This window comes from Diadema setosum, chromosome 2 (assembly GCF_964275005.1).
Source record: "Diadema setosum chromosome 2, eeDiaSeto1, whole genome shotgun sequence".
NCBI lineage: Eukaryota > Metazoa > Echinodermata > Echinoidea > Diadematoida > Diadematidae > Diadema > Diadema setosum.
The window spans coordinates 26,067,797-26,082,798 of NC_092686.1; positions in this window are offsets into that span (position 1 = coordinate 26,067,797).

Sequence of the window (15,002 nt, forward strand, 5' to 3'; positions counted from 1 at the left end):
CGACCAATATACAGTTGCAAACAACGATCGCCAATCGTTCCGTACAGATTGCATTCTCATTTTCAGTTTGTAACTACAAAGTTGTCGACCTCATGAGGAGATTTTAAAATATAAAATGCATGATGACTGCAGCTTATTGTCTGAGCTACAACATACATAAGTTTCAGAGGAAATGGAGCAAAATCAGCTGAGATAAAGGTGCTTAAACGTTGTCAAGTCAATGCATGGTCTAAAAAAAAATCACCTCCCATAGACAATACACGTAAATTTGTCCGATTTTGAGTCTTTACCTTTAATCACAATTTAAGGTATGATGATGTCATCAAATTTCAAAACCATGACATGGACTTGAAAGGCAAATGTTCAAAGTAAAACATATCTGAATTTGGGATAATAAAGAGCTTAAACAAGAGAGATACGAGCAAATGAATGTCAGAAACAGTACCTCAAAAAAATTAATTCCACTTTTTTGATTTCAGATGATGATATGATGACGTCATAATGTATTTCGGGAAATATTGATGCTTGAAATGTTATTTCCAATTCATATGCTTTTGTAATATGCAATAAAAACATAGGGTCACCCTGCGTTTTAAAGAGCTATGGCGAAATAAACAAAGACATGTTTTTCGCTATATTTCCACATAGACGCGCACACGAAATTTCAACTTTGACGCCAGCGCATTCCTTTGTTATAAGTCAAAATTGATCGGAAATCATTGGATATTGTTACTTAATGTATCAGGAATCCAAATCTGTCAAAACAATTGCATTTTCATGTTGCTTACGCGCACTGCGCGCGAAAATGCGCGGACGGACGCCTACGCGCGGAACGCTTAAAATTGTCTGAAACTTCGAGATTTCCCATTGGAAAGTTGTTTTGAGCCTTTTAAAAGTTTGATGCGCGCGTACGCGCGCGTAATGATGTCCTAGGTAATTAGCATTAACATGTAAGATAGAGCGTGACCTAAACTTAATGTCCACAGAAAATGATACAGAAATGACCTTTAGTTATGAAGTTATGATCGATCATGTAACATGGTCCGAAAATCACAAAATGGCGCCTAGATGACGTCATAGATATGTTACTGTCATGAAAACCTTATTGTGGCTAGATTTTGTCATGAGACATGTTCCCTGAAAATGTCATGTTATTCCGTAATGTCATTCTTGAGATATTGATGACACAAAATTGTCCAGAAAGAAAGAAGAATAAAAAGAAATAAAGAGAGATTTTGACAATCACAATAGGTGATACGCTGATAGCGTATCACCTAATAAAAAGAAACGAGACATGAAAACTCGTCACATTGAGGACGAGTTAGGTGATACGCTTGTGGTCATCAGATGACGGTCATCTGTGATCGACAAAGAAAAGAATGTGATATAGGCACCTTGAACTTATATTGAGCGTGCATGCGAAACCGTTTCTGTAACCACTCGGCCACGGGTCATCCACGGAAATGGTAAGACAAAAAAACAAAACAATGTATAGATATAACAGGGGGAAAGTCAATGCCCACTCAACTAACGTGGCCTGGTGAACATCTATTGCATTGCTAGACGGAGAAGCGGCCCTGTAACGACTGAGGTCACTATGCCATTTCTGGCAACTTGGGAAAAATACGTCCCGCAGACATAAAACCTATAATCGGCTGGTTTTGATACCTTGCCTTTAATCACAATTTTCAGTGTAATGACGTCATCAAATTACAAAACAATGACATCGTCTTGAAAGACAATTGTTCAAAGTACAACACCTCAGTCGTCGTCATTACATACTATGATCGGTTTGACAAAGTCAACCTGCAAAATGTTGCTGCAGTCGAAGCAATGTGGTCTCCAACACACAAAAAAGAGGGATATGGCGTGTGTGTGTGTCTGTGTGTGTGTATAGGTGCGTTTATATACGAACGTGATTTCTACATGGACGAATATGAAATACAAAATTGAAGAAAAAAAGTAAAATAAAAAAAAATGTTTCGTGATCTTGTGGGGTTCGAACCCGCAATCTCACGTCTCTGCGACGGCGCCTTTAACCACTCGGCCATACGTCTCGACGAGAAAATATGGGGAACGTAAACTTATGTATGTGAAAGATACATGGGGAATCGTTTTGTCCACATTCCATTTTCATTTTCAGTTTTAAACTGCAAAATTGTCAATCTGATGAGGAGATTTCAAAGAATAAAATGCATGATTACTGCAGCTTATTGTCTCAGCTACAACATGTTAAAGTTTCAGAGGAAATGAAGCGAAATCAGCTGAGATAAAGGTGCTTAAACGTTGTTAAGTCAATTGATGCTTTTAAAAAAAATCACCTCCCATAGACAATACACGTAAACTTGTCCGATTTTGCGTCTTTACCTTTAATCACAATTTAAAGTATGATGACGTCATCAAATATCAAAAGCATGACATGGACTTAAAAGGCAAATGTTCAAAGTACAACATATCTGAATTTGGGATAATATTGAACTTAAACAACAGAGATACGAGCAAATGAATGTCAGAAACAGTACCTTAAAAAAATTAATTCCACTTTTTTGATTTCAGATGACGATATGATGACGTCATATTTTAATTATGGAAATAATGATACTTGAAACGTTATTTTCAATTCATATGCTTTTGTAATATGCAATAAAAACATAGGGTCACCTGACGTTTTAAAGAGCTATGGCGAAATAAACAAAGACATGTTTTTTCACTATATTTGCACATAGATGCGCACGCGAAATTTCAACTTTGACGCCAGTGCATTGCTTTGTTATTTGTCAAAATCTATCAGAAATCAATGGATATTGTTACTCAAAGTATCAGGAATCCAGATCAGTCAAAAAATGTGCATTTTCATGTTACTGACGTGCTGTGCGCGCGAAAATGCGCGGACGGACGCGCACGCGCAAAATTGTTTGAAACGCTTAAAATTGTCTGAAACTTCGAGATTTCCCATTGGAAAGTTGTTTTGAGCCTTTTAAATGTTTGACGCGCGCTTACGCGTCCTAGATGACGTCCTAGGTAATTAGCATCTGAGAAAGAAAGATAGAGCGTGACCTGAACTTTATGTCCACAAAAACTGATACAGAAAGGACCTTTAGTTATGAAGGTATGATCGATCATGTAACATGGTCCGAAAATCACAAAATGGCGCCTAGATGACGTCATAGATACGTTACTGTCATGAAAACCTTATTGTGGCTAGATATTGTCATGAGACATGTTGACTGAAAATGTCATGTTACTCCGTAATGTCATTCTTGAGATATTGACGACACAAAATAGGCCAGAAAGAAAGAAGAATAAGAAACGAGACATGAAAACTCGTCACATTGAGGACGAGTTAGGTGATACGCTTGTGGTCATCAGATGACAGTCATCTGTGATCGACAAAGAAAAGAATGTAATATAGGCACCTTAAAGTTATATTGAGCGTGCTTGCGAAACCGTTTTTGTAACCACTCGGCCACGGGTCATCCACGGAAATGGTAAGACAAAAAAAAAAAAAAAAACAATGTATAGATATAACAGGGGGAAAGTCAATGCCCACTCAACTAACGTGGCCGTGTGAACATCTATTGCATTGCTAGACGGAAAAGCGGCCTTGTAACGACTGAGGTCGCTATGCCATTTCTGGCAACTTGGAAAAAATACGTCCCGCAGACATAAAACCTATAATCGGCTGGTTTTGATACCTTGCCTTTAATCATAATTTTCAGTGTAATGACGTCATCAAATTAATAAACAATGACATCGTCTTGAAAGACAATTGTTCAAAGGACAACACCTCAGTCGTCGTCATTACATACTATGATCGGTTTGACAAAGTCAACCTGCAAAAGTTTGCTGCAGTCGAAGCAATGTGGTCTCCAACACACAAAAAAGAGGGATATGGCGTGTGTGTGTGTCTGTGTGTGTGTATAGGTGCGTTTATATACGAACGTGATTTCTACATGGACGAATATGTAATACAAAGTTGAGGAAAAAAAACAGTAAATAGCTAAGTATTTTGTTTCGTGATCTTGTGGGGTTCGAACCCGCAACCTCACGTCTCTGAGACGTCGCCTTTAACCACTCGGCCATACGTCTCGACAAGAAAATATGAGGAACATTATGGACTTGAAAGACAGTTGTTCAATATATAACAGATTCATCGTACGTTGTCAGTTTGCTATTGACATGACAATCTATCACACAAATATGAGGCAGGTATTAGTACCTGTATGAAATTATTATAGGCATGGTTATCAAATTCCCCTAAAATTTCCTTATAATTGCCTTATTTTTACACACAGTTATGCTATCCCTTTAAACTCGTCACAGTTTAATTAGAATCATTAACATCATACATTAGTACCATATTCAGTTCCATAGCTGATCACGTTTGCTAATTAAGATTAATTGTCTAGAATGTGTCATATGGCCAACCTGTATACACATGTATACACACACACACACACAATGCTAAATGTATGTATCAAACATCTGTAACACAACTTTGAACTTACTGTAGGAATTATCGCTGCACTTATCATTCATACTTTTTATCACTATCTGAAACTCCACAAAAACCATTAATTGACAAATAATCATCAATACAGAAGACTGACTTAAAGGAATAATGCAAATACCTTTTTTACAATGTATAGCTTGTTACATGTGTAAATAAGCACAAAGTAACCACGACTACATTGTGTTACTGAATTGATATGAACAAATTTCATTTTGTTACAATATACTATATCAGTTTGAAAAGCCCAGCCTGCAAAATTTTGCAGCAGTCGAAGTAATGCAGTCTCCAACGCAAAACAAAGGTATACTGTGTGAGTGTGTGCGTATAGGTGTGTTTACATGCAAACGTGTTTTCTACATGGACGAAGGTGTAGTACTCCATTGAAGAAAAAAAAAGTAAAAAAAAAATAATTATTTTCTTTCGTGCTCTTGTGAGGATCGAACCCGTACGTGTGCAACCTCATGGTTTCTGAGACGACGCCTCTAACCGCTCGGCCATTCGTCTCGACGAGAAAATTAGAGGAACGTAAACTTATGTACGTGAAAGATAAATCAGGAATCGTTTCGTCCGCATTCCATTCTCATTTTCAGTTTTAAATTGCAAAATTGTCAACCTCATGAGGAGATTTCAAAACATAAAATGCATGATTACTGCAGATTATTGTCACAGCTACAACATACTTAAGTTTCAGAGGAAATGAAGCAAAATCAGCTGAGATAAAGGTGCTTAAACGTTGTCAAGTCAATGCATGGTTTCTAAAAAAATCACCTCCCATAGACATAACACGTAAACTTGTCCGATTTTGCGTCTTTACCTTTAAACACAATTTAAAGCATGATGACGTCATCAAATTTCAAAACTATGACATGGACTTGAAAGGCAAATGTTCAAAGTACAACATATCTGAATTTGGGATAATATTGAGCTTAAACAACAGAGATACGAGCAAATGAATGTCAGAAACAGTACCTTAAAAAATTTAATTCCACTTTTTTTATTTCAGATGATGATATGATGACGTCATAATGTATTCATGGAGATATTGATGCTTGAAACGTTATTTCCAATTCATATGTTTTTGTAATATGCAATAAAAACATAGGGTAACCAGACGTTTTAAAGAGCTATGGCGAAATAAACAAAGACATGTTTTTCGCTATATTTGCACATAGACGCGCACACGAAATTTCAACTTTGCCGCCAACGCATTCCTTTGTTATAGGTCAAAATTGATCGGAAATCAATGGATATTGTTGCTTAATGTATCAGGAATCCAAATCTGTCAAAAAATGTGCATTTTCATGTTGCTTACGCGCACTACGCGCGAAAATGTGCGGACGGACGCGAACGCGCGAAACGCTTAAAATTGTCTGAAACTTCGAGATTTCCCATTGGTAAGTTGTTTTGAGCCTTTTAAAAGTTTGACGCGCGCGTACGCGCGCGTAATAATGTCCTAGGTAATTAGCATTAAAATGTAAGATAGAGCGTGACCTGAACTTAATGTCCACCGAAAATGATACAGAAATGACCTTTAGTTATGAAGTTATGATCGATCATGTAACATGGTCCGAAAATCACAAAATGGCGCCTAGATGACGTCATAGACATGTTACTGTCATGAAAACCTTATTGTGGCTAGATATTGTCATGAGACATGTTCCCTGAAAATGTCATGTCATTCTGTAATGTCACTCTTGAGATATTGATGACACAAAATTGTCCAGAAAGAAAGAAGAATAAAAAGAAACGAGACATGAAACTCGTCACTTTAAAGACGAGTTAGGTGATACGCTTGGGGTCATCAGATATCGGTTATCCGTGATCGACAAAGAAAAGAATGCAATATAGCAGCTGGAAGTTATAATGAGATACTTAGTTGAACTTTTTTGGGCATACATTATTCAGATCACATTTGTTTTTCTGTCACACAAACTAGGTGGAAATTCTGTGCGTGTGTGACTAAGTTGATTTACGGACTTTTTGAGTACGTACCGTGCATAAACTTAGACCACGTTAACGGTGCGGGGCTGGGCGGAGCCGCGGCCAAGCCGCGGCAAAGGCCAACCTCAATTGCGAAGCCGAGCCCCGCAATTTAGTCCGTTTACACTGCCGGACTCGGCCACGCTTTTGATTCAAACCTTTCAATATTTTGTCGTAGTGGCGCTCTACTTGTAAACAAACGCAATTTCGTATTGTCTGGTTTTCAGATCCTTTGCCAACTGAATTCCGTGGCGACGAAGTCGCCGTTCGGGCAAAGGCCTTTGCCGAAGGAGAAAATCCTTTGCAGGACAAAACCACCTTAAACTATACTAGTTTTCGACGTTGAAGTGGTTAATATCCTGAATAGCGAAATAGTACCGGCGAGGGTTTGGAAGCCAGTCTAGAATTGGCCGCGCATTTAGCCCAGTTTGCGTTTACACTGAGAAAAAGGCCGGGCTCTGCCGCGGCCGAGACCACCTCCAGAGCGTGGCCTAATGCGAGGCCAAATTTGGCCCCGCATTTGGCCTTTTGCGCGTTTACACCGAAATGAAGGTGGGCTCGGCGCGGCCGAGCCGCGGCCGAGACTCACACTGTAAACGGGGTCCAAGGGATCCTCGGCACGTACAAATAAAACATGACAATTAAGTGTTTATAATCATCCTGGCTTTAACAGTGGCCTTTTAAAACATGACCTTTGACCATTATTTACATAACCAATATGACTCCCTCTAATCTTGCTATCATAATGATCAGTTCAGAGAGCTCTTACAGCTATATACAAGCCTGTGAGATTTACCAGCAGTAAAACCAATGAAGCCTCCGATACAAAACAAGGGATATAGAGCAAGTGAGTCTGTTTACATGAGAATGTGATTTATCCTGGACGAAAGTGATGCCTCAATTAAAGAGAAAAGGGCAAAAGAAAAACGGGCCAAACGTACGGCTCCAGCGAAAGAGACATCGCCTTTAACCATGTAACTATAGGTCTCCTCCAACTAAGAGTACACTTTGAACGTAAGCTTATACGTGAATGATAATTTATGACGATCTCACGTGATCGACACACATTCAAAGGGAACAGTTAGAAGTGGAAGGAGTGCTTAATCGTGTCATTAATTCCTAATCAATGACACCCCTACTATAGGCATATCATAATTTCTCATCTAAAATCAATGGCCTAAAGGACTCATGCACCATTACTTGTATCGTGCATAAACTTTGTTTTTTTAAGCTTTGAGTGAAACGTGTCGTAACATAACTCTGTAATTCCATCAGCAGTGATTGACATGCTAAAGAAGAGAGATATATCACCGTATTGAACGCTTAGAACCTAAGGGGGGGGGTATTATAGCATGATACTCGGTTCTTTACTGCCCAGATGCCAACAACACCCATCACCCACGGCCACGCATAGAGAAACAACCATGGCGAAAATAAAACTTTGCTTTCTCATAGGCAGAATGACACAGAACCCCGTCAAACACACTTCACTTTTATTGGCAGTGATGGACATGAAAAAATTCATTACTAATACTAAACAGCGTAGCCTATGCATTCCATTCATGTGGCGCGAGATACCTCTATAGCAACATAAAGCCTGTCTTCAACTCCGTTGGTCGAACAATGACAACTTGAAATTTCAAAGAGATGAGTGAGACGCTATATTCACCTGGCCTAGAGTTAATTTATTCAGTTCTCATTCCTACTTCAAGTTGGGTTATGTTAGTGTAATCATTCCCATCTGCAGTATAACAAAACCAAAGTGAGGGAAAAGGGGAGAGAAAAACGAGAGGTGGCAGAAGTAAAACTGCATGCACAACTGCAATCCATATCATTGCGTGTGACAAGTGAAGCAAAGGTATTAGTTGTTATAGCAGTGTTTTATGAGCATAAACAGGCAAAGAGACAGACAATGTCAAATATAAAAACCATCAATTTAATGTCAGAGAAGATGGTAAACAAGATGCATTGAAACTGTAACTAAATCGCTGCTCTTCGACTCGGTCAAGGAACGTCCAACTTTATATTTAAAAAAAAAATGTTAGGGGAAAGAAACAAATTTAGATATAACATTCGTAAATTAAAAACAAGAAAAAGAAAATGTCCACGTCAGGATTAAAAAAAAACGCCGCACGAACATGCATTATATTCTAGATGGGAATACGGTCTTGATGCAAAGGTCCAATGATTGTCTCATTACTTTAAAAGCAAAATATGGTTCCCTTACCATCACCAGTACCACACCACAATAACGTCTCTAAAATCAATGGTAGCACATTTATCATTGCATCGTGCATTAACTCCCTTTTCCTAAACTACCAGTGGAACGTGTCATATTATATTGTGTATTACGATCAGTAGTGATTGACTTTAAAGAAGAAAGATAATGCAAAAAATTGAACGCTTACCACATTGCTTATAGGGCTATTCTAGTTTGGTACTGATCTGTTCTATTCTCCCAGATGCCAACAACATATCACCTTTGGCTAAACTAGTGAAACAGCCATGACGAAAAGTAAACGACAGAGAACCCCGTCATAATCACTACACTTGGAAAGGTGTTGCCCGAAATTCCTCATTATGAAGCAATATCAAGTCACTTCCTTCCCTGCCTGTCTTTAACTCCGTTATTTGGTCAAACAATAACAACCTGGAATTCCAAAGAGATAAGCGAGACGCATGCACGTGGACTAGAGTTAATTAATTCAGTTCCCATTCCTGTTAGTTATGTAAACGTACACGTTCCTAAATATCCTGCTACAGTATAACAAGAACAAATGAAGAGAAAATGAAAGAGAAAACGAATGGTGGCAAGCGGGGTACTGTGTCAAGGGGCAATTTACAACATTACGTGTGACAAAATTAAAGAAGCAAACCCAACCTCCAAACTCCAATACAAAACAAGGGAAATAGAGTAGCTGTGTTCATGACATCAGAGTGAAGCTGAACTGCAGAGAAAAATAAAATAAAAGGAAAAAGTCCTGCGGGACACGATTAACTTCCCTCCTTCCGGTCGGGCATTATAAACACGCAGCGTGCTAAGCGATTCTGCCACACGGAAGATCCGAAGATCTTCTGCGAAACTTAAATCTATCTATGTATGCTATACACAACACAAATTTACATTGATATTCAGTTTTTTGGCGATATACGTCAAGTGACTGATAGCGCTATTCAACTTCCCACGAGTGGCCGCGTGGATTCGATCAATATACAGTTACAAAGATAAATCGGGAATCGTTTCGACCAGATTCCATTCTCATTTTCAGTGATCGACAACGAAAATAATGTTAAGTAGCGACTTGAAGTAATATTGAGAAATATTCGTGAAGTCCAATTCTTTATACAGTCCTACATAATTCAGATTAAATTGTTTCTGTCATGCAACCAATTGAAAATTTCGTGTGGTGCTGGCGTGTCCAAGTAATTTGATTGGAAAGGATATGTGAATGAATATTTACCAATAGGTCTTTATATTGTAAAAGAAAATCAAACATGGCCATGCGGTCTTTTAAGAGTAATCTTCACTTTAACATTTGTAATTTCAAGTCCAAGTTGCCAGTCAAAGCAATGTGGTCTCCAACACAAAACAAAGGGATATTGTGTGTGTCTGTCTGTGTGTGTGTGCCTGTGTGTGTGTGTACGTTTACATGAAAACGTGATTTCTACATGGACGAAGGTGAATACTTCATAAAAGAAAAAAACAAAGCAAAAGATGTAAGTATTTTGCTTCGTCCTCTTATGGGGTTCGAACCCGTACTCGTGCAACCTCACGTCTCTTGTGACGTCGCCTTTATCCTCTCGGCCATGTACGTCTTGACGAGAAAATATGAGGAACGTAAGCTTATATGTGAAAGATGATTCAGGAATCGTTTGGTCCACATTCCTTTCTCATTTTCAGTTTTTAGCTGCAAAATCATCAACCTGATGAGGAGATTTGAAAAAATAAAATGCATGGTTACTGCAGCTTATTGTCTGAGCTACCACATACTTAAGTTTCAGAGGAAATGAAGCAAAATCAGCTGAAATAAAGGTGCTTAAAAGTTGTCAAGTCAATGCATGGTTTAAAAAAAAAATCACCTTCCATAGACATAACACGTCAACTTGTCTGATTTTGAGTCTTTACCTTTAATCACAATTTAAAGTATGATGGTAAGTCTTCTCGAACTAAGAGTGTGGAACGGAAGCTTCTACGTGAAAGATGAATCATGACGATCACCCGTGACCGACACATCTTCAAAGGGATCAGTTATTACAGGTGGAAGCCCTCGTGCCAAGAGATTGTCTCAGCAATTCCAAAGCAATGATACCCTTACATTTAGGTATACCATAATTTCCCTCTGAAATCACTGGTATTATTCATGTACAATTGCTTGCCTTGTCCATAAACTTTGCTTTACAAACTTTCAGTGAAAGGTGTCATAACATAATTCTGTAACTCCATTAGCAGTGATTGACTACATAAATAAAGATATATCAAATTGAACGCTTAGCGCGTATAACTAAGGGGGATTTTAGCCTGATGCTGTGTTATTCACTGCTCAGAGACCAACAACACTCATAACCTACGGTTACGTATAGAGAAATAGCCATGACGAAAATAAGGTTCTCCTTTTCTTTGGCAGATAGACACACAACCCCTTTGAACACACTATAATTGACATGGAGGGACATGAAAAAGTTCATTACTACTACTAAACAGTGATGCCTTCTACTCATGTGGCACAAGATACCTCTATAGCAACATAAAACCTGTCTACAATTCCGTTATTGGGTCAAACAATAACAACCTGGAATTTCAAAGAGACGAGCGAGACGCCGTACACCTGGCCTAGAGTTAATTTATTCAGTTGCCATTCCTGCTCCAGTTGAGTTATGTAAATTATTTTCCGACCTGTCTTGTGCAGTGTAACAGGAACAAACGTAGAGAAAAGGAAAGAGAAAACGAAAGGTGGCAAGCGGGGCACTGTATACCAAGGGCAATTTACAACATTGCGTATGATAAATGAAGCAAATCCAACCTCCAGCCTCCGACAAATAAAAAAGGGAACTTGAGTTACTGTGTGTCGTGGGGTAATGACATCGGAATGAAGCTGAACTACCAAAAGAAGAACAAAGAAAGAGATAGAGAAAAAAAAATAATAGCGTACTGCGGGTCCAGAACATCTCGTCCTAAGGTAGTGCATAATGACCATGCAGCGCGCTTAGCGACTATAAAGCCACACGGCTGTCCCGAAGATTGGATGTGAAATTCATATCTTTATATCATTTACAACATGAAAAAGTTCATCACTACTACTAAACAGTGATGCCTTCCATTCATATGACACAAGATACCTCTATAGCAACATAAAACCTGTCTACAACTCCGTTATTGGGTCAAACAATAACAACCTGGAATTTCAAAGAGATGAGCGAGACGCCGTACACCTAGAGTTAATTCATTCAGTTGCCATTCCTGCTCCAGTTGAGTTATGTAAATTATTTTCCGACCTGTCTTGTGCAGTGTAACAGGAACAAACGTAGAGAAAAGGAAAGACAAACGAAAGGTGGCAAGCGGGGCACTGTATACCAAGGGCAATTTACAACATTACGTATGATAAATGAAGCAAATACAACCTCCAGCCTCCGACAAAAAAAAATGGAACTTGAGTGATTGTGTCTCGTGGGGTAGTATACTTGATAAGATAATACGATAAATGACATCGGAATAAAGCAGAACTGCCAAAAGAAAAACAAAGAAAGAGAGAGAGAAAACAAATAATAGCGTCCTGCGGGTCTCGAACATCTCGTCCTAAGGTAGTGCATAATGACAATGCAGCGGGCTAAGCGACTATAAAGCCACACGGCTGTCCCGAAGATTGGATGTGAAATTCATAACTTAATATCATTTACAACATGAAAAAGTTCATTACTACTACTACTAAACAGTGATGCCTTCCACTCATGTGGCACAAGATACCTCTATAGAAACATAAAACCTGTCTACAAATCCGTTATTGGGTCAAACAATAACAACCTGGAATTTCAAAGAGATGAGCGAGGCGCCATACACCTGGACTAGAGTTAATCAATTCAGATCCCATTCCTGCCAGTTATCTAAACGTACATGTTCCTACCTATCCTGTTACAATATAACAAGAACCAATGAAGAGAAAAGGAAAGAGCAAACGAAAGGTGGCAAGCGGGACACTGTAACAAGGGGCAATTTACAACATTAAGTGTGACAAAATTAATGAAGCAAACCCAATCTCCAAACTCCGATACAAAACAATTAAGGGAAATAGAGCAGCCGTGTTCACGGCTTACGTATACTTGATAAAATAATACGACAAATGACATCGAGTATAGCTGAACAGCCGAAAAAAAAAGAAAGAAAAAAAGGTAAAAGTCCTGCAGCGGGAGTCGAACTTCTCGCCTTCCTGTATGGCGTTATGAACACCCAGCGCGCTAAGCGATTACGCCACACGGCTGTCCCGAAGATCGTTTGCGAAACTTGAATTTTTAATTATACAATCGTGACTGTTGACGGAGATGGCGCTATTCAACTTCCCACAAGTGGCCGCGTGGATTCGACCAATATACAGTTGCAAACAACAATCGCCAATCGTTCCGTACAAATTGCATTCTCATTTTCAGTTTTTAACTACATAATTGTCGACCTCATGAGGAGATTTTAAAATATAAAATGCATGATGACTGCAGTTTATTGTCTCAGCTACAACATACTCAAGTTTCAGAGGAAATGGAGTAAAATCAGCTGAGATAAAGGTGCTTAAACGTTGTCAAGTCAATGCATGGTCTAAATAAAAATCACCTCCCATAGACAATACACGTAAACTTGTCCGATTTTGCGTCTTTACCTTTAATCACAATTTAAGGTATGATGATGTCATTAAATTTCAAAACCATGACATGGACTTGAAAGGCAAATGTTCAAAGTAAAACATATCTGAATTTGGGATAATATTGAGCTTAAACAAGAGAGATACGAGCAAATGAATGTCAGAAACAGTACCTCAAAAAAATTAATTCCACTTTTTTGATTTCAGATAATGATATGATGACGTCATAATGTATTTCGGGAAATGTTGATGCTTGAAATGTTATTTCCAATTCATATGCTTTTGTAATATGCAATAAAAACATAGGGTCACCCCGCGTTTTAAAGAGCTATGGCGAAATAAACAAAGACATGTTTTTCGCTATATTTCCACATATACGCGCACACGAAATTTCAACTTTGACCCCAGCGCATTCCTTTGTTTTAAGTCAAAATTGATCGGAAATCATTGGATATTGTTACTTAATGTATCAGGAATCCAAATCTGTCAAAACAATTGCATTCTCGTGTTGCTTACGCGCACTGCGCGCGAAAATGCGCGGACGGACGCCTACGCGCGAAACGCTTAAAATTGTCTGAAACTTCGAGATTTCCCATTGGAAAGTTGTTTTGAGCCTTTTAAAAGTTTGACGCGCGCGTACGCGCGCGTAATGATGTCCTAGGTAATTAGCATTGAAATATAAGATAGAGCGTGATCTGAACTTAATGTCCACCGAAAATGATACAGAAATGACCTTTAGTTATGAAGTTATGATCGATCATGTAACATGGTCCGAAAATCACAAAATGGCGCCTAGATGACGTCATAGATATGTTACTGTCATGAAAACCTTATTGTGGCTAGATTTTGTCATGAGACATGTTCCCTGAAAATGTCATGTTATTCCGTAATGTCATTCTTGAGATATTGATGACACAAAATTGTCCAGAAAGAAAGAAGAACGAGACATGAAAACTCGTCACATTGAGGACGAGTTAGGTGATACGCTTGGGGTCATCAGATGAAATTTATCTGTGATCGACAAAGAAAAGAATGTGATATAGGCACCTTGAAGTTATATTGAGCGTGCATGCGAAACCGTTTCTGTAACCACTCGGCCACGGGTCATCCACGGAAATGGTAAGACAAAAAAAAAAAACAATGTATAGATATAACAGGGGGAAAGTCAATGCCACTAACGTGGCCGTGTGAACATCTATTGCATTGCTAGACGGAAAAGCGGCCTTGTAACGACTGAGGTCGCTATGCTATTTCTGGCAACTTGGGAAAAATACGTCCCGCAGACATAAAGCCTATAATCCGCTGGTTTTGATACCATGGCTTTAATCACAATTTTCAGTGTAATGACGTCATCAAATTACAAAACAATGACATCGTCTTGAAAGACAATTGTTCAAAGTACAACACCTCAGTCGTCGTCATTACATACTATGATCGGTTTGACAAAGTCAACCAGCAAAATTTTGCTGCAGTCGAAGCAATGTGGTCTCCAACACATAAAAAAGAGGGATATGGCGTGTGTGTGTGTCTGTGTGTGTGTATAGGTGCGTTTATATACGAACGTGATTTCTACATGGACGAATATGTAATACAAAATTGAAGAAAAAATAGTAAAATAGCTAAATATTTTGTTTCGTGATCTTGTGGGGGTTCGAACCCGTAAC